We start from the raw sequence: 15,337 nt of genomic DNA, 5'->3' as shown, positions 1-15,337 counted from the left end.
TCCATATGCCGGAAGCCAAAAATAGCAACAACAACAAAAAAAAAAATAAATAATAAAAAAAAATAATAAAAATAAAAAAATGGCATCTTCATTTTCCAGAAGGTATATATGTGTCTCATAGTAACTGTAAAGGGCCAAATCCCAGAGTCCCTCCAAACAACAAAACAAGAATGCTCCTGTTGGAAATTAGCCTATGTTTACAGAAGAACTGCCATTTGGGAAATTTAATATTATAAAACTCGGAAGGTATTGACAGGGTTCACAACATGCTACACCAAGATAGGGGACCCTGGCATTGGAAGTTTTAAGCTGAAGGAATGTGAGAAATGAAAGGTGCTAGAAGGACTCTCTGACTTCCCTATCTCCCCCGAAGCAGATTATAAGACCCTTGTGGGAGAGGTGCCCTCCCCATACCTGCAGGAAAAAGAGCATCCTATCTCTAAGACAAGCAATGCCCAGGGGCATCTGAATGAACACACCTTGCTATTTCCCCCAGTTTGTCACCCTCATCTTATAGCTTTCATCCTATCACATTTCCTGCAAATTTCTACCCTTCATCCATCCTAGCACAACACCACAGCTGTAACGGCTTCTTCAGGTCTTCATTTCCTTATGAAGGATTTCAGACTTCTTTTAAATACATTTGTATGCTTTTATCCTCTGAATCTGTCTTTGATTAGACAGCCCAGCCCAGAACCTCCTCAGAAAGGTAAAAGGAAAAAGAACACTTTTGCTCCCCTTTGTTGTAAAGAAGTAAACCCCCAAGTTTGAGTAGTACAATTACATGTACTTGTATTATTTCAAGTTTCTTATGTTTGGTCTGTCTGTCTCACTCTGCCTTCATGTCCCATCACCACAGGGGTAGAGTTCGAACTTGACAGAGGTGCAATCACTCCAGAGCTTAGCCCTGTGTGCTTTTCCAGCCTCATCTCCCACTGCTCACGGGTGCATAACTTTTCCACTGCAAAGAAAAGAGTGTCCCTCCTGGGATGTGGCATGGCTTGATTTGCTGCTCCCGATCTTCCTTACAAGTTGCTTTCTCTGCATTTGAGGCTGTTTTCTCTCATCTCTGTTTACCTGTACCCCTTTTACTTCTAGAACCTGATCAAATGCCACTTCTCAGAGGCTTCTGCTTCCAGTGTTGAGTGATTCGTCAGAAATCTGAGGGCACTTAGCTCTATTTTGTATTTTTATTTCACTAAACAGTGGGACTCTTTTCCTGTGTGGATTCTGTGTCTTCACATCTGTCATAGCAATGGAGGGTAGTAAATGCTCCATTTGGCTGCTTAAGAGAGATGTTCAACAAAGATTGTGTTATAAATCAATAACACCCACCAACAACTTAATCTAAGATTATTTACTGAGGGCTCGATCACTAAAGAAGCATGTCGTACAGTAGTATTGTTTGACTTAAAGTGTGAGTAGTTGATCTTATAGGATGTAGGGTCCACATCAGGAGTCAATGAAATTTCCTTTACTTAAAGCTTCACCCCCCTGCCCCCAAGTCTGACACTGAGCTTACTTAAAACTTTGCCTTTGTAACAAAATTATCACATACATGATACAACAGCCCAGACTTTGGGAAATGGGCCAATGTCAGGCTATGTTTTTGTCTTTGCCATACTGGGGCCCTGGGGTCCAGAGTGCACCCTGTGGTAATGGTTGAAGGGGGCAGGTGTTGTCATTCTCAGTTATCATGGGAAGAGCTAACTCCTGGGCACGGTGTGGGAAGGGCTTCCTTACTCCCTGGGGCTGGACCCAGACTCCCAGGCCTGAAGAAGACTCTGAGAGTTTTGGAGTGGGGCTGAGTGGCCACCAGCCATCTGGGAGCGGGTGGAGGACAGCAGGCAGAGAAAGCCCTGCTTTTTGGCAGCACAGACAATGTGGAAGGGAAGGGCAGAGGGTGATCAGCTTCTGAAAGCATCTAAAGAGTCATAGTTAGATCCATTACACCTGTAACCTGCCTTCACTGATCAAGCTCGCTTTCAGTGTTTTTACAAAAACCTATAGGTCCTCTGAGCCTCAAGTAGCCTAGATAAGCTATTTGCCCAGGTTCTTTTCTAGGAACTTGGAGTCAGCTGTGTCCAGTTCAAGCTTCAGCTGGTGAAGGCCAATTAAAACCACTGACCCTCCAACCGGGGCATGCACCAATGGCCACTCAGTGACCTTTTGACGTCAGAGAGCCCAAACTGCCTTCCATCCATCATGCTAACTGCTATTTCCTGAGCATGTACCTGTGTCCCATGGAGAGGTTTGTAACTTAGTTGCATCTGTGCAGGATGGTGATCATCTCAACTTTCTCTTGTTTCCAATTACCCTTCTCCATGCTGACCACACCTCAGCTTTATCCCATAAGTCCCCGGGCTGGTGCTTCAGGCCAGTGAGCTCCTTGCTTGGCTCTTCTTGGGTGCAAACCTCAGTCTCTCTGCGTTTGGCCAGCCTGTGAAGTGGGGGAAACGTTGGTGAAGTCTTCTGGTCACAAGAAGATGCCTTCAACTTCCGGCTTCATCAGTAATGGTAAGAGTAACTTGGGATGTGAAGGAACAGTCATGGGGATTTGGGACATGGGCGCAGGGACCTTGGTAATGACCAAGCTTTCTGCTACTCTAGGTATATGAAGTCGTAAAGTTGGCACACTTTGAGAACTGCTTTCTTTACTCTCAGCTAGCCAAGATGGATATTTAGACCAATACAGCTGGTAGGGTTGTTGTTCAACTTTCCTATGGGGGTTAGTCAACTTTCCAAACTTCTAGTGGTACCAAAATTCTCCGGTGTTTCCTCTTCTTTCTTAACCCTCATACAGCTGCCATTCTGTGGCCATTGGGTGAAATTTGAGCCAGTGGGACATAAGTAGTATTGATAGGTATAACCTCTAAGTACTCTTTTTAAACAAGGAGCTCCTGTCCCTGGACTTCATTTTTCCTGTCTCCGTAGGATGGTATATTGTGGTGTTGACTCAGCCTCAGACATGAAGGGTCATGCAAGGGGGAAAGAACCTGAGCTCCTGGAGAGGAGCCACCCCACTAACATAGACTCAGGCCATTCCGTGAGAGAGAATTAGAAGTCAGTCTTGTTGCCATCACTTATTTTTAGTGCCTTATTTTTGCAGTGTCATTCTTACTCTAATTAATGGAGGCATTAATACTTAGCATTACAAAAACCTTAAATAGGTGGCATTGCCCTAGAGGTCGACAGTGGGTAGTGAATAAAATGGAAATTTCAGATGTTGTGAAGTTGATGAACTTTGTGATGTCAAGGCAATGTCTGGTAAGATTGTCTTCCTCAATTTTTGGAAGATAGACCCCATGTTTATCTAATCCATAGCCCTAGAGAAAGCAGTTAGAAGGAGCCAGATTGTTTGTATGTTGGCTGTTCTTTGCTGCTTACCACAGGTGATTACTGGAAAGAAATGAGCCCAGGCAAAAATTGGCCAGTTTGTAAGAAGAGCTGGAAGACAATAGAACCCCATGTGGTTGGAAAGATCAACTGTTATTAATTCCATAGAGGCAGAAAATAGTTACTAGGGGTGTTCTTCAAAGTCCTCCCAGTAGAAGATTCTCAACTAAACAAAGGGACTTAGTCCTAGCAACAAAGATCAGATTAAGTCTACTGTGTCAGGTGGCCTCAAGGGTGTTGACTTTTAAGTGGGGAGAGAGTGATGGCCAAGCTCCAGAGCCAGGAAATTAAGCTAACTTAAGAAACAACACCCAGTAAAGAATTCTGGGTTGTTACTGACACATTAAATCAGACCAGAATCAAGTAGACCAGAAACCTACCATTTATTGGTGGAAATTTTATTGCCAAACAAACCACAGGCCTGGGATTGTTCACTCCTAATGCTATCATCAGGATCCTAAAACTGCGCCAGTAGGAAGCTGTCTAAAAAGTACCGAGCATCCTCAAAGGATGGCTCATGAAAGCAATGTCTCCAAACCCAGGTGTGGCCCTGGGGGACAACGGACAAGGAAGAACCACTGAGGTAAGGCCACAGTGTTCCATAGAAATGTTCTTGTCTTGTCACAGAAGGAATTCAGGAACAAGATGGAAACTGAAAGAGTAGGTGAGGATTTAAGTGAGAAATACTCCTTTTAAAGGGAGGCGGGCAGAGAGGTGAGCAGCTGCCCTGTGTTTCTTTGGCAAGCCAGTCAGAGCGGTGTACAAGTGGGGTGGAATATTCCTTAGGAAGGAGGAATTGGGATTTTCATTCCAGCTCCACCTTCCCAAAGGGAGGAGGGATTTTGTCCTTATTTAGCTTTGACTGGAAGTGTCGTGGCAACCATATATAATGGGTACTTACCTGTGTGGCTAATTTTATTCTAATGAGGGCATCATGAGCAGCAGGTTACATTCAGATGTTGGAGACTACTGCCTTTTTCCACCTTTCTTTGCCTCCAGGACACTTAGCGCCCCCAAAATGTGTCATTTCCTATCACTCTGGAGGTTCCTGCTTTTCTCTATCTGTCCGTGGACCCTGCTGTTTACATGCTGTGTGGTTTTCTGCCACTTGGCCCTATGCCTCTGACTTCTCTGCTCATACCTAGCGATCTGCCTGTTGTAACAGCAGGCTCAGGGGATAACGGACAAGGGAATGCCTCCCAGAAAGCAAAACCGATGTCTAACCATGAAAATACTCCCTTGCTAGGGCAAACCCCTTTATGATTACTGCCCAGAAAGACTACAGTGTTGCTAAGGACCAGTGGCTACTGTGTCTTTTGTGCCTCTTCTCTGAAAAGAAACGTCTCCTATGTATGTCTTGTCTTACCATTACTCACTGAGTTTGTTGAGGGTATGGGGTAGAGTTAGGTGGCATGTGAGGGAGGGAATGAGCTGGTAACTTGTTGGCCAGGAGACACATCCAGATCTGGTAGAAGAAGACATCCAGATATCTTGGACTCTGCGCTGAGAGCCATAGCAATGTGGGACCTTAACCTGTCTCTTTTAGGGCAGAGGTAAGCCTGTTCTGTGTGAAGGAAGAAAAGGGTATGCATAGGAACTGGGGTGACTGAGAGGTAGACTCTGGAAAATTGCTATGTTATCTCCTGTTCCCTGTCCAGATGGGTGTGGATATGTGACTAATTTTGGCAAATAGAAAGGAAGCTGAATTGTGGCACATTGGAAACAAATCCAACTAGTATCCACAAGGATGTGGGTTTGATTCCTGGCCTCACTCAGTGGGCTAAGAATCTGGTGTTGCCATGAGCTGTGGTGTAGCTTGGATCCTGCATTGCTGTGGCATAGGCCAGCAGCTATAGCTTGAATTTGACCCCTAGCCTGGGAACTTGCATCAGGTGTGGCCCTCAAAAGCAAAAAAGAAAAAAAAGAAAAAAAGGGTGAGTTGAAGTGGACAAGCATGTTTCTCTGATTTTAGGGTCCCTCTCTTCTTAGAGGCCATAACATGGATGCTGGGGTGACCAAGCTGTGACCATGTGGACGAGGAAGTTGTGGAGGAAGACATTTTCCTCTCCCTTTCTGAGTTCTTCTGGCTAGTCTAAAAATTAAATAGACATGAAACCGATTAACAAGAGAAAAACAAAACGTTCATAACACACATAAGAGAGACCCCGGGAAACCGAGTAACTTGCCAAAATGACTGAAACCCTCACCTTAAATAATACCTTCATTAAGTTAACAAAAGAGGATGACAAGCGTGGTGGTTTGGGACTTCAAAGGCGAGGGAAACAATTGACTTGAAGCTGTAAAAGTAAATGTTTGGTAAACAAAGCTTTGCCAGGTTCTGCAGAGACATGGGCACAGGGACTGAACTCCAGGCCCTGCTGAGTCACCCTTCCACGCCCAGTCCACTCCCTGTGCACATACCCCTGGTGATGGCTCTATTCTGGGAACAAGCCTTTTGTATGAATTCTTTCAAGAAGTTAAGGGGGAGGTAACAGGGAAAACTTCCAGAGTCTTTGATTTCTTAAAAATAGCCTAGGAGTTCCTGTTGTGGCTTAGCAGAAACGAATCTGACTAGCATCCATGAGGACTCAGGTTCAATCCTTGGCCTCGCTTAGTGGGTTAAGGATCTGGCATTGCCATGAGCTGTGGTGTAGGTTGCAGACAAGGCTCGGATCTGGCATTGCTGTGGCGTAGGCCAGCAGCTACAGCTCAGATTGATCCCTAGCCTGGTCCATATGCTGCAGATGTGGCCCTAACAAAACAAAACTAAATAGCCTAAATGAATGTTGATGCCAAAAGGACACATTTTGGGGTGGCAAATGTTGCTCCCCTATAGTTGTGTGGGTAAATCTTCATTGCCTGAACAGTGAAGGCTCTTCTGGATTACACACAGGTAGGCTGTGCTCTTCTGAAGAGTTATTGTCTGGATTGCTCAAGACCTAGGACTTGAGTCACAGTATTACCTGAGCAGCCATTGCCACAGATTAGAGGAAATAGGTGTCAGTCTGTTCAGGCTGCTCTAACAAAAATACCGCAGAATGGGTAGCTTATAACAAAATTGCTCCTTACAGCTCTGGAGGCTGGAAGTGCAAGATCAGGGTGGCACTTTTTCCAGGTGCAGACGTCTCCTTGTGCCCTCACATGGGAGATGGGGCCAGGGAGCTGAGGCCCTCTTTTATAAGGGCACTCATCCTATTCATGAGGGCAGAGGCCTCACCTCCTAATGCCATCGCTTGGAAAGTTAGGTTTCCAACAAGCATTTCGCAGGGGACATATTAAGATCAGAGAAGGAGGTGATCATTCTTGGATGTGACTCTGAAAGCCCATTTTGGGGAATGTTAGGACAAAATAATGTTGAAGCAGTAAAGCCTTCTGTTGTTGTGCTTCCTGTGGTTCTTGGGCACGACCATTCCTGCAGCTTTCACAATCTTGACTTTTCCCTTTCACAGATCTTCATTTGGTCCCTAGTAATTCCTCCAGCACATCAAAGTGATTTGCAAGCATAATGGAACATATCAATGTGAGAGTCCCTGTAAGCCCCAAACCCTCCAAAATGTAGCAAACGTTACTGAGAAGACGTCACTTACAATTCTGCTCACACTGGCTCTGTCTGGTTGAAATCCTCTCACAAACGACTTCCCTCGGGAGCTGCACACATCCCCGTGTGGTGATAGCCACAAACCCCTTCTCAAATAGAGGAATTGGTAGGTTACAGCCTAAAGATACTTGTTACAATTCTGTACTCACTATGCTACTCTTCTGTGCAAGGTTTCCTGATGACGGAAATCATAGGGAAGTAGGTGGGCTTCCTGGGTGGAATATATGAAAACACTTCCCAGTTCTTCACTTCTCCTTTCTCCAGGGTGCCTCAAGCATTGTATGCTTGTCCTTGCTCTGTGGTGTGAGATGATGACCTTAATTAGTCTCAACTGGATGAGACTCTCCTTGAGTGTGTAATGGTGACCTGGAACGAACACCAGACCCACCTCAAATCTCACCCTTTGCTCTGTGTGTGAAAGAAAATGATTAAGTACCTAAAAGTTTCTCATTGTGTTTCTAGTCATTTTAATTTTATAACAACCCCATGTGATCTTAAATCCTCCAAAAGAAGATTCCAGTGATCAGATTCCAGGAGAATTGGAATCTAGAGTATTCCTGTCACCCTGGATTTTCCCAAGCAAATTTTTCAGATGGGGCTGTCAACTTTCAAGTTGGATCAGACCCCCCCTTTTTTCCTGTGCACTGGTTTTCCACATGTTCTTCCAACATAAGACTCCTTGTCCTTCCTTCCCTCATTTTGTTTTCATCCCTGCTATTTTGGAGACAAGAGTTTGCAGAGGTCCCAACTGCTCGTGTGACTTTTTTCTTTTCCAAATAAATACATGACCTACATGATCATTTAGTATTGTGTTCCATATCTTTGGGTGACATAATTTAATTTTTTATGCTCACATGCAAATAAGCATCATCCAATAATAAAAAGTAGATATTCTTGAATCAAGCTTTGATAATTATACAATCTTTAAATTAATTAATGAGCCAAAGGCAGCTAAACATTAGCATTTAGTAAGATCTTTACAGCATTAGCTACTAATGAGTTCATTTAGATCCATCATGCAACCCGTTTTAGAAAGCACAGACCATATTTAATCATATTCAATCAGATCTAATATTGAAATTACAAACACAAGGCATTGTTGAGTGTGAAATTACCATAGAATTTTAATTGTTAAGCACATTTCTTGTTGGTGCTCCTAGATAAATGATAATATGATGATGAAGTAGGTAATCTGTAGACAGTGGGCCATTTATGAAATAATGAGGAATTTTAAAGTGTCCTGATTTGCGTTGATCATTCACATACAAATTTATAAATTGATTTGCCTCTGTTGTTTCAGAGGTTCTGCTTCCCTCAGGGGCAAGAAGCATACACTTTTGGACTTCTTTTCCCTTTGAGTCTAATTTTTTTTTTTTTAAGAGGACATAGAAAATTTTAGAAATGTATTTCAGCAATTGATTTTATGAAATGTAATAATAGGAGTTTCCATTGTGGATTAAGGACCCAAGGACTGAGGATGTGGGTTCCACCCCTGACCTCACTCAGTGGGTTAAGGATCTGGCATTGCCATGAGCTGCTGCATAAGTTGTGGATGTGGCTCAGATCTCGTGTTGCTGTGGTGTGGGCCTCAGCTGAAGCTCTGATTTGAGGCCTAGCCGGGGAACTTCCATATGCTGCAGATGGGACCATAAAAAGAAAAAAAAAATGCAACAATAATACAAAACACCCCCTTCCCAACTTGGCTTCTTTTCAGTCATTACCCACATTCCTATCCTGACTTCAAACATTATTGAAGAGTTTAACCTATTTTTGTACTTTGTATAAATCGAATCATATTGCAAGTATTTTTTTTTTTTTTTTTGGAGGAGGTTTGGTGGCTCCTGCTTAATATTGTATTTATAAGATTTATTCATATTATTTCATGTCACAGTTCATGCATTTCTTTTTTTTTGCCTATACATAGTTATTTTTTTATAAATGATTTTTATTTTTTCCATTATAGCTGGTTTACAGTGTTCTGTCAATTTTCTACTGTATAGCAAGTTGACCCAATCACACATACATATATACACATTCTTTTTCTCATGTTATCATGCTCCAGCATAAGTGACTAGACTTCTTATTGCTATGCAATAATCCTATGGGTAAACAGCCCACAATTTATTCATTTTACTATTGGAGGACATTTGGTTGGTGTCTAGCTGTCTTGAATTGTGAAACTCTGAATATTCTAATACATGTTTTGATTTTTTTTTTATTACTTAGTTGTGGTAAAATACCTCTAACATAAAAATTACTGTCTCATCCATTTTTAAGTGATAACTTAAATCATGTTAAGTACATTGACATGGTTGTGCTACCAATTTCTAGAACACTACACCTTACAAAACTAGAACTCTCTATCTTCTCCCTCCCTCCATTCCTCTCTTCCTTCTGCCCCTGGCAACCACTACCATTCTACTTTCTGGTTTTGAGTTAGCCTACTCTGGATACCCAACCTAGAGTGGACTTAAACAGTACTTGGCTTTTTGTGATTGCCTGATTTCATTTAGCATAATCCCTCAAGGTTCATCATGTTGTAACATGTGTCAAATTTCCTTCTTCTTTTTTTTTTTTTTTTTTTTCTTTTTGGGGCCACACCTGTGGCATATGGAAGTTCCCAGGCTAGGGATAGAATCAGAGCTGTAGCTTCAGGCCTACGCCATAGCCATAGCAACACCAGACCCAAGCTGCTTCTATGACCTATACCACAGCTCACCGCAACACTGGATCCTTAACCCACTGAGTAGGTCCAGGGATTGAACCCGAGTTCTCATGGAAGTAGTTGGATTCATTTCTGCTGATCCACTATGGGAACTCCTCCTCCTTTCTTAAGGCTAGTATTTCATTGTATGTATAGACCACATTCTAGCACATGTTTCTGATGAACACATGGACATATTTCTTTCTGTTGGGATTATAGGTAGTTGGTGTCCTAGACAATAGATTCAGCCTTAAATGATTTTGCCAAACAGTTTTTCACAGTTGTAACAATTTTCACTCTCAGCAGACATGTGCGAACTGAGTCCTTTTAATGCAATTAAATTGTTTTAGCTATGTACACTACAATGGCTAGGTGCTTGTTATAGGAATGTATAATTTCCTTTTTAAAACTTATGCTATTCATTATGATAACATCAGTTTCTGTAGTAGATTCAGTTTATTTCTCATTCACTACACAGATTAGTGCAGGTGTTTCCAGCAAGACAGTCTCCTTTCTGAGAAGTGATTTGAGGAATCAGGATTATTCCTTTTGGTGGCTCCATCATATTTGCCACAAGCCTTCTGATGTCACCCTGGGCTTTGACTTCCTGAGGAGTGTGGCAAGGCATGCCATTTTTAAAAAACTATTTCAGCCAGGAAAGGACATTCCTTTCTGTTCACATTTCCTTAGTAGGAACAAGTCACAGGCCAATTCAGGGCAGAAGGGGGCGCTGTGGGGAGAAGGGGAAAAATGTTCCCCAGCTAGGCAGCTGCTTCCATTAACAACTCTATGCTTAGGGAAAGGAGCACAAATACCTTTTGGGCAGCTAACTGTTTGCCACACATGCCTTGGTGTTTCTGTGTTCTACCTCCTCAGCACTTTTCTTAGAACCCCTAGCTGAAAGCGGTGATGACAGGGCAATAGATGAATCTTAGAAAACTTGCTGGAAGAGTTTATTATGGACAAACGTAGGCTGTTGAGAAGTAGTTCATAGGATAAATAAGTTATACATGCTTATAGATTGAGCCTCTCTCTGCATGGTAACAGCTTAAATACTCCCCTCATTTAAGTTATGACGTCTTTCTCATAAATTGGAACTGGAAGTAAGGAGGGTGTTTGCAGGGAAATTGAGAAGCAAAGCTGCACGAGTGTGCATTTGAGAACAGTTGTCTTCCGTGAGTTGGGAGATAAACACCAGGCATTCAGGATCTGAAAGTCCTGATCTGAATCAAGGTGTTGGATTTGGACCACCTGGAAAAAGCTTCAGGTCAGGCAGACCTGTCAGGTCCAGTGTCTTTGTCTCGGCCATAAGACAAACATGCAGATGACATACAGCCAAGGTAATAAACAGGAGAGAAGTGGAGGGCCTCACATCGTTCATCCCCTTTAGAGGTCATGATGATTGTGTTGTACAAGATAAAAGGGAATGCAGTTTATTACTGAAAGCATTAGCATAAGAAAGGAAAGTAGCAAAAATCTCCATTCAAGGAAACAGAGAGTTCTCTGGCTCAGACTTATTTGGAATACCTATGAACCTCCCATCTCTCTGATGTATAACCCATGTGACCTCTCTATATTGTGAGAGTAGCTTCCTTTGCATCTGCTTCCTAAGATGTGTCTCTCAGTTATGTTATGAGGCTGTTTTTGGTTGAATGAGTTTTGAGGTCTTAAAAATGAGTAAGTTGCATGTATGTGTAAAAGCTGTACACATAAGGGGTAGTGTGGGGGAGGATGAGGATGGAGAAATCTCCAGAAATAGGTAACAGCTCCATGTATGGACTACTAAACACGGTGCAGTTAACTATGCGCTACACTTTAGCTGCCCTAGTCCCTTTAATCCTCATGTGGATAAAGAAAATGGGGTTCAGAGAGGCAACTGTTCACGGTCACTCAGCTCGTAAGAGGCAGTGCTGCAATGTGAACTGGCTCTGACTCCTCGGTCACAGGCTCCACAGTCGCAAGCAAAGAGGTCCTCCTGAGTGAGGTGGTAAAGAAGCCTCAGAGTGGATAAAGGAGCATTGATTATCCAGAGTCATGGATTGCATTTGATAAAATCAGCATCCCACCTCCCCATGCCCCCCTCCAATAATGAGGACTCACTGCCAATTACATTCATCCCCACGACATTTCCAGTGGTGTGTAAAAAAAACAAAAACAAAAAAACAGACACTAAAAAGCAATCATACTTTTCTGGTGCTAATGTCTAAATAGTCTTTTCATTTCTAACTGATGTCTACATGTGCTAGTATGCAAGAGAGCAGTGGGTCAAAATCCTCCCCAGCCTTCATGATTAAAATGTTAATAGCCAATTGAGAGTGTACACTCCCAAGTTTTTTTTTTTTTTTTTCACTACACTGCTGGAAAGATAAAAGCTTGTTTTCTAGAACTGTAGCATAAACCCATCCATAAAGCAGGGCACTGGTCACAGTGACTGTCCTGCAAGTGATGGATGGCGGTGGTGTTTGGGAGCTACTCTGCTGTTACTTGTTTGGAAAGCGCACAGACCAGCCAAGTTTCATAACCATTGCAAGTACTGGGTTGTTACAATAAATATCAATAAAAGATACAACTGCTCCAGGGAACCAGTGGATTTAAAAAAAAGGTGGCTTTATGCCCGTGTATTGTCTGTCAGGTTGCCTCAAAATGATAAATTATTTACCAGGGAGAGAGGCAAATTAATTCTGTAGTGAAAGGGAGTTTAATTTGTTACCCAGTCAAAAGGAAACTAGAAACAGCAAACTGCAACTATCAAGAGTTTGTTCTTTTTTAGACGCCTTTTTTTTGCTTGCCAAATTATGGGACACTATTTGACCTCTGATGCACAGTTTGTCCAGTTTAGGAAATATTTGTATTGTCCAATCCCTTTCTGTTTTCCATCTCACCCCCCATGTACTCTGATGAATTCCATAACAGACTTAATTAGAATTACTTTGCTAGGGGCATTAGAGCAGATCAGGTCCTCAGCTGTACTCACCATATATCAAGTGTCGACTTGAGGCTAGTGGAAGCCACATGAGATGGCACGGATGAGGAGTACATCCATTACTTCAGAAATCTCATTGGACAGGCTTGTCTTCTTCATCCACCTGACCAAAGGGGAAAGCAAATGCGGAGAAGGCAGACTTTGTTTTAAGTCTGCATATGGCACACATCACTTCTATCATTGGTGGGAATAAGTCTTTTGGCCTCTTGTGCAGTGGGGTCTGGTGTCTTAGTCCGTTGGGGCTGCTATTAAAATAATACCATAGACTAGGTGGCTTATGCAATAGACATTTGTTTCTCACAGTTCTGGGGTCTGAGAAGTTGAAGATTAAGGGACTAGCAGATGCCATGTCTGATGAAGACCCGCTTCTGGATTCAGAGACTGTCTTCTCCTGTGGTGGAAGGGATCAAAGTGCTCTCTGGGGTCCCTTTTATGAGGGCACTAATGCCATTCATGAGAGGTCTGCCCTCATGACCTAATCATCCCCCAAAGGCCCCACCTCCACTGTATTTGGTATTAGATTTCAATGTATGAATTGTACAGGGGGACATCAATATTCAGTCTATAACACCTTAACAGTTCCAATTCTATATTATGGACAGGGATCAAATTTTACCAGGCTACAGCCGTTGCCACCTCACTAGACAAATTTAATAACACAAATACAGGAGGTCTCTGGTGGCCTAGCAGTTAAAGACTTGGCATTGTTACATCTGTGGCTTGGGTTTGATCCCTGGCCTAGAAACTTCTGTATGCTGCAGGCATGGACCACTCCTCCCCAAAAGGCAAAGGCAACTACAGCCAAGAGGAAATAGCTTGACTTAAAGTCCTGCTTCTGCCACTTCTAAACTGTTTGACATTGGGCAAGTAGGATACCCTGACTCAGCTTCCTCATCTTTAATATGTAACAGTGACAACACCTAATTCCTAGGATCTTTGTCTGGAGTAATGATTGTGTATAAATGTAGAAATGGAAAATATGCTTTAAGTTCAAATACACACACATTACTGTCCATGATAGATTGCATCACTAGCCACAGTTCTTCATTCCTCCTTGAACCCTTGCCTTTTGCTATGTGACTTTATAGTATAGTTTCCTGCCTTGAATCTGGGTTGACCTTGTGACTTATTTTGGCCAATGGGATGAGGTCAGAGTATCACTGTACCAGCTCTGAAACCTGTATGTTTCTGCCACCATAATGAGAAAAACCTAGGGTATCCTGCTGCTCCCAGGAGGAGTTGATGAACACATGAAAGAGTGACACTTGTTTACTCCAGGACCCTCAGCAAGAGCATCCTCTAAGTCAATGCTTATTATTTTATGGCAACGAGGTATTGTTGGTAGTATACCCTCATTATGGTGATAGTAAACACTACAATTAGTTTGTTCATATATATCTATCCACTTGAGCAACTTTTAACATTTAATCAACATAATCAATTTAAAATAGTAAATGTCAGTAAAGGAAAAATTTGGCTTAAATTTAAAAATGTTTTTAAATTATTTCTTTAAATTGCCTGGTGGTTTTGACAGGGTGACTCAAAAGAGAAGTTGTAAATAGCAGTAATAAATGAAATGAGATAAAACAATAAAAAATAAATAATTACATAAGCAATGCTTTTTTTCCCCCCTTAAATTTTGGTGTTTTTTTTTTTTTTTTTTTTTTTTAAATTGTAGTTGGAGTTCCCATTGTGGTACAGCAGAAATGAATCCAACTAGGAACCATGAGGTTGCAGGTTTGATCGCTGGCCTCGCTCAGTGGGTTGAGGATCAAGCATTGCTGTGAGCTGTGGTGTAGGTCGCAGACGTGGCTTGGATCTGGCATTGCTACGGCTCTGGCGTAGACTGGCAGCAACAGCTCCTATTAGACCCCTAGCCTGGGGACCTCCATATGCCGCCGGTGTGGCCCTAAAAGGTCAAAAGACAAATAAATAAATAAATTGAAGTGTAGTTGATTCACAATGTTGTGCTTCATGTGTACAATATAGTGATTCTTTTTTTTCCAGATTATATTACATTATACATTATTATAATATGCTGGGTGTAACTCTCTGTGCTACATAGTAATTCTTTGTTGCTTATCTGTTATATATATGTATAGTAGTTTTGATCTGTTAATCCCATACACTCCTAATTTGTCCCATTGCTGTCTTTCTCCACTTTGGTAACCATGTTTGTTTTCTATGTAATTGTTTCTGTTTTGCATGTAGATTTCATCTGTATTATTTTTTAGAGACCACATATAGGTAATGTCATATAAGATTTGTCTTTGATTATTTCACTAAGCGTATTTTCTAGGTCCCTCCTTGTCTGGCAAATGGCAATATTTCATTCTTTTTATGGCTGAATATATCCACATTCCCTTAAGCCAATCATTTACTGATGGGAACTTTAGTTCCTTCTATGTCTTGGCTATTATAAACAGTGCTGCTTTGAACATTGGAGTGAAAGAATCTTTTTGAATTAGGGTTTTCATTTTTTTTTCCCAGATATATACCCAGGAATGGAATTGCTAGATTATATGATAGTTTCATTTTTAGTTATTAAGGGACCTCCATACTCTTTTCCATAGGGGCTCCACCAATTTACATTCCTTCCAACAGTATAGGAGGGTTCCTTTTTTCTCCACACCCTCTCTAGCATTTATTATTTATA

At 42.0% G+C, this 15,337-nt stretch overlaps 1 long non-coding RNA gene across 5 annotated transcripts in view; it reads left to right on the top strand.

The window, feature by feature from the left end:
• Nucleotides 2,154–15,337, top strand: part of LOC106505747 — a 616,219-nt gene continuing 603,035 nt past the window's right edge. For 2 of the 5 annotated variants that reach the window (XR_002337756.1, XR_002337755.1), the window contains exon 1: nt 2,154–2,517. This is a non-coding gene — a long non-coding RNA (uncharacterized LOC106505747). The remainder of the gene's footprint in view (nt 2,518–15,337) is intronic. The other 3 variants (XR_002337754.1, XR_002337753.1, XR_002337752.1) reach the window with 2 other exon arrangements.

This window comes from Sus scrofa, chromosome 13 (assembly GCF_000003025.6).
Source record: "Sus scrofa isolate TJ Tabasco breed Duroc chromosome 13, Sscrofa11.1, whole genome shotgun sequence".
In the NCBI taxonomy this organism is placed as follows: domain Eukaryota; kingdom Metazoa; phylum Chordata; class Mammalia; order Artiodactyla; family Suidae; genus Sus; species Sus scrofa.
Note: the sequence above shows the minus strand (reverse complement) of the source record. Positions and strands in the feature narration are given on the sequence as shown.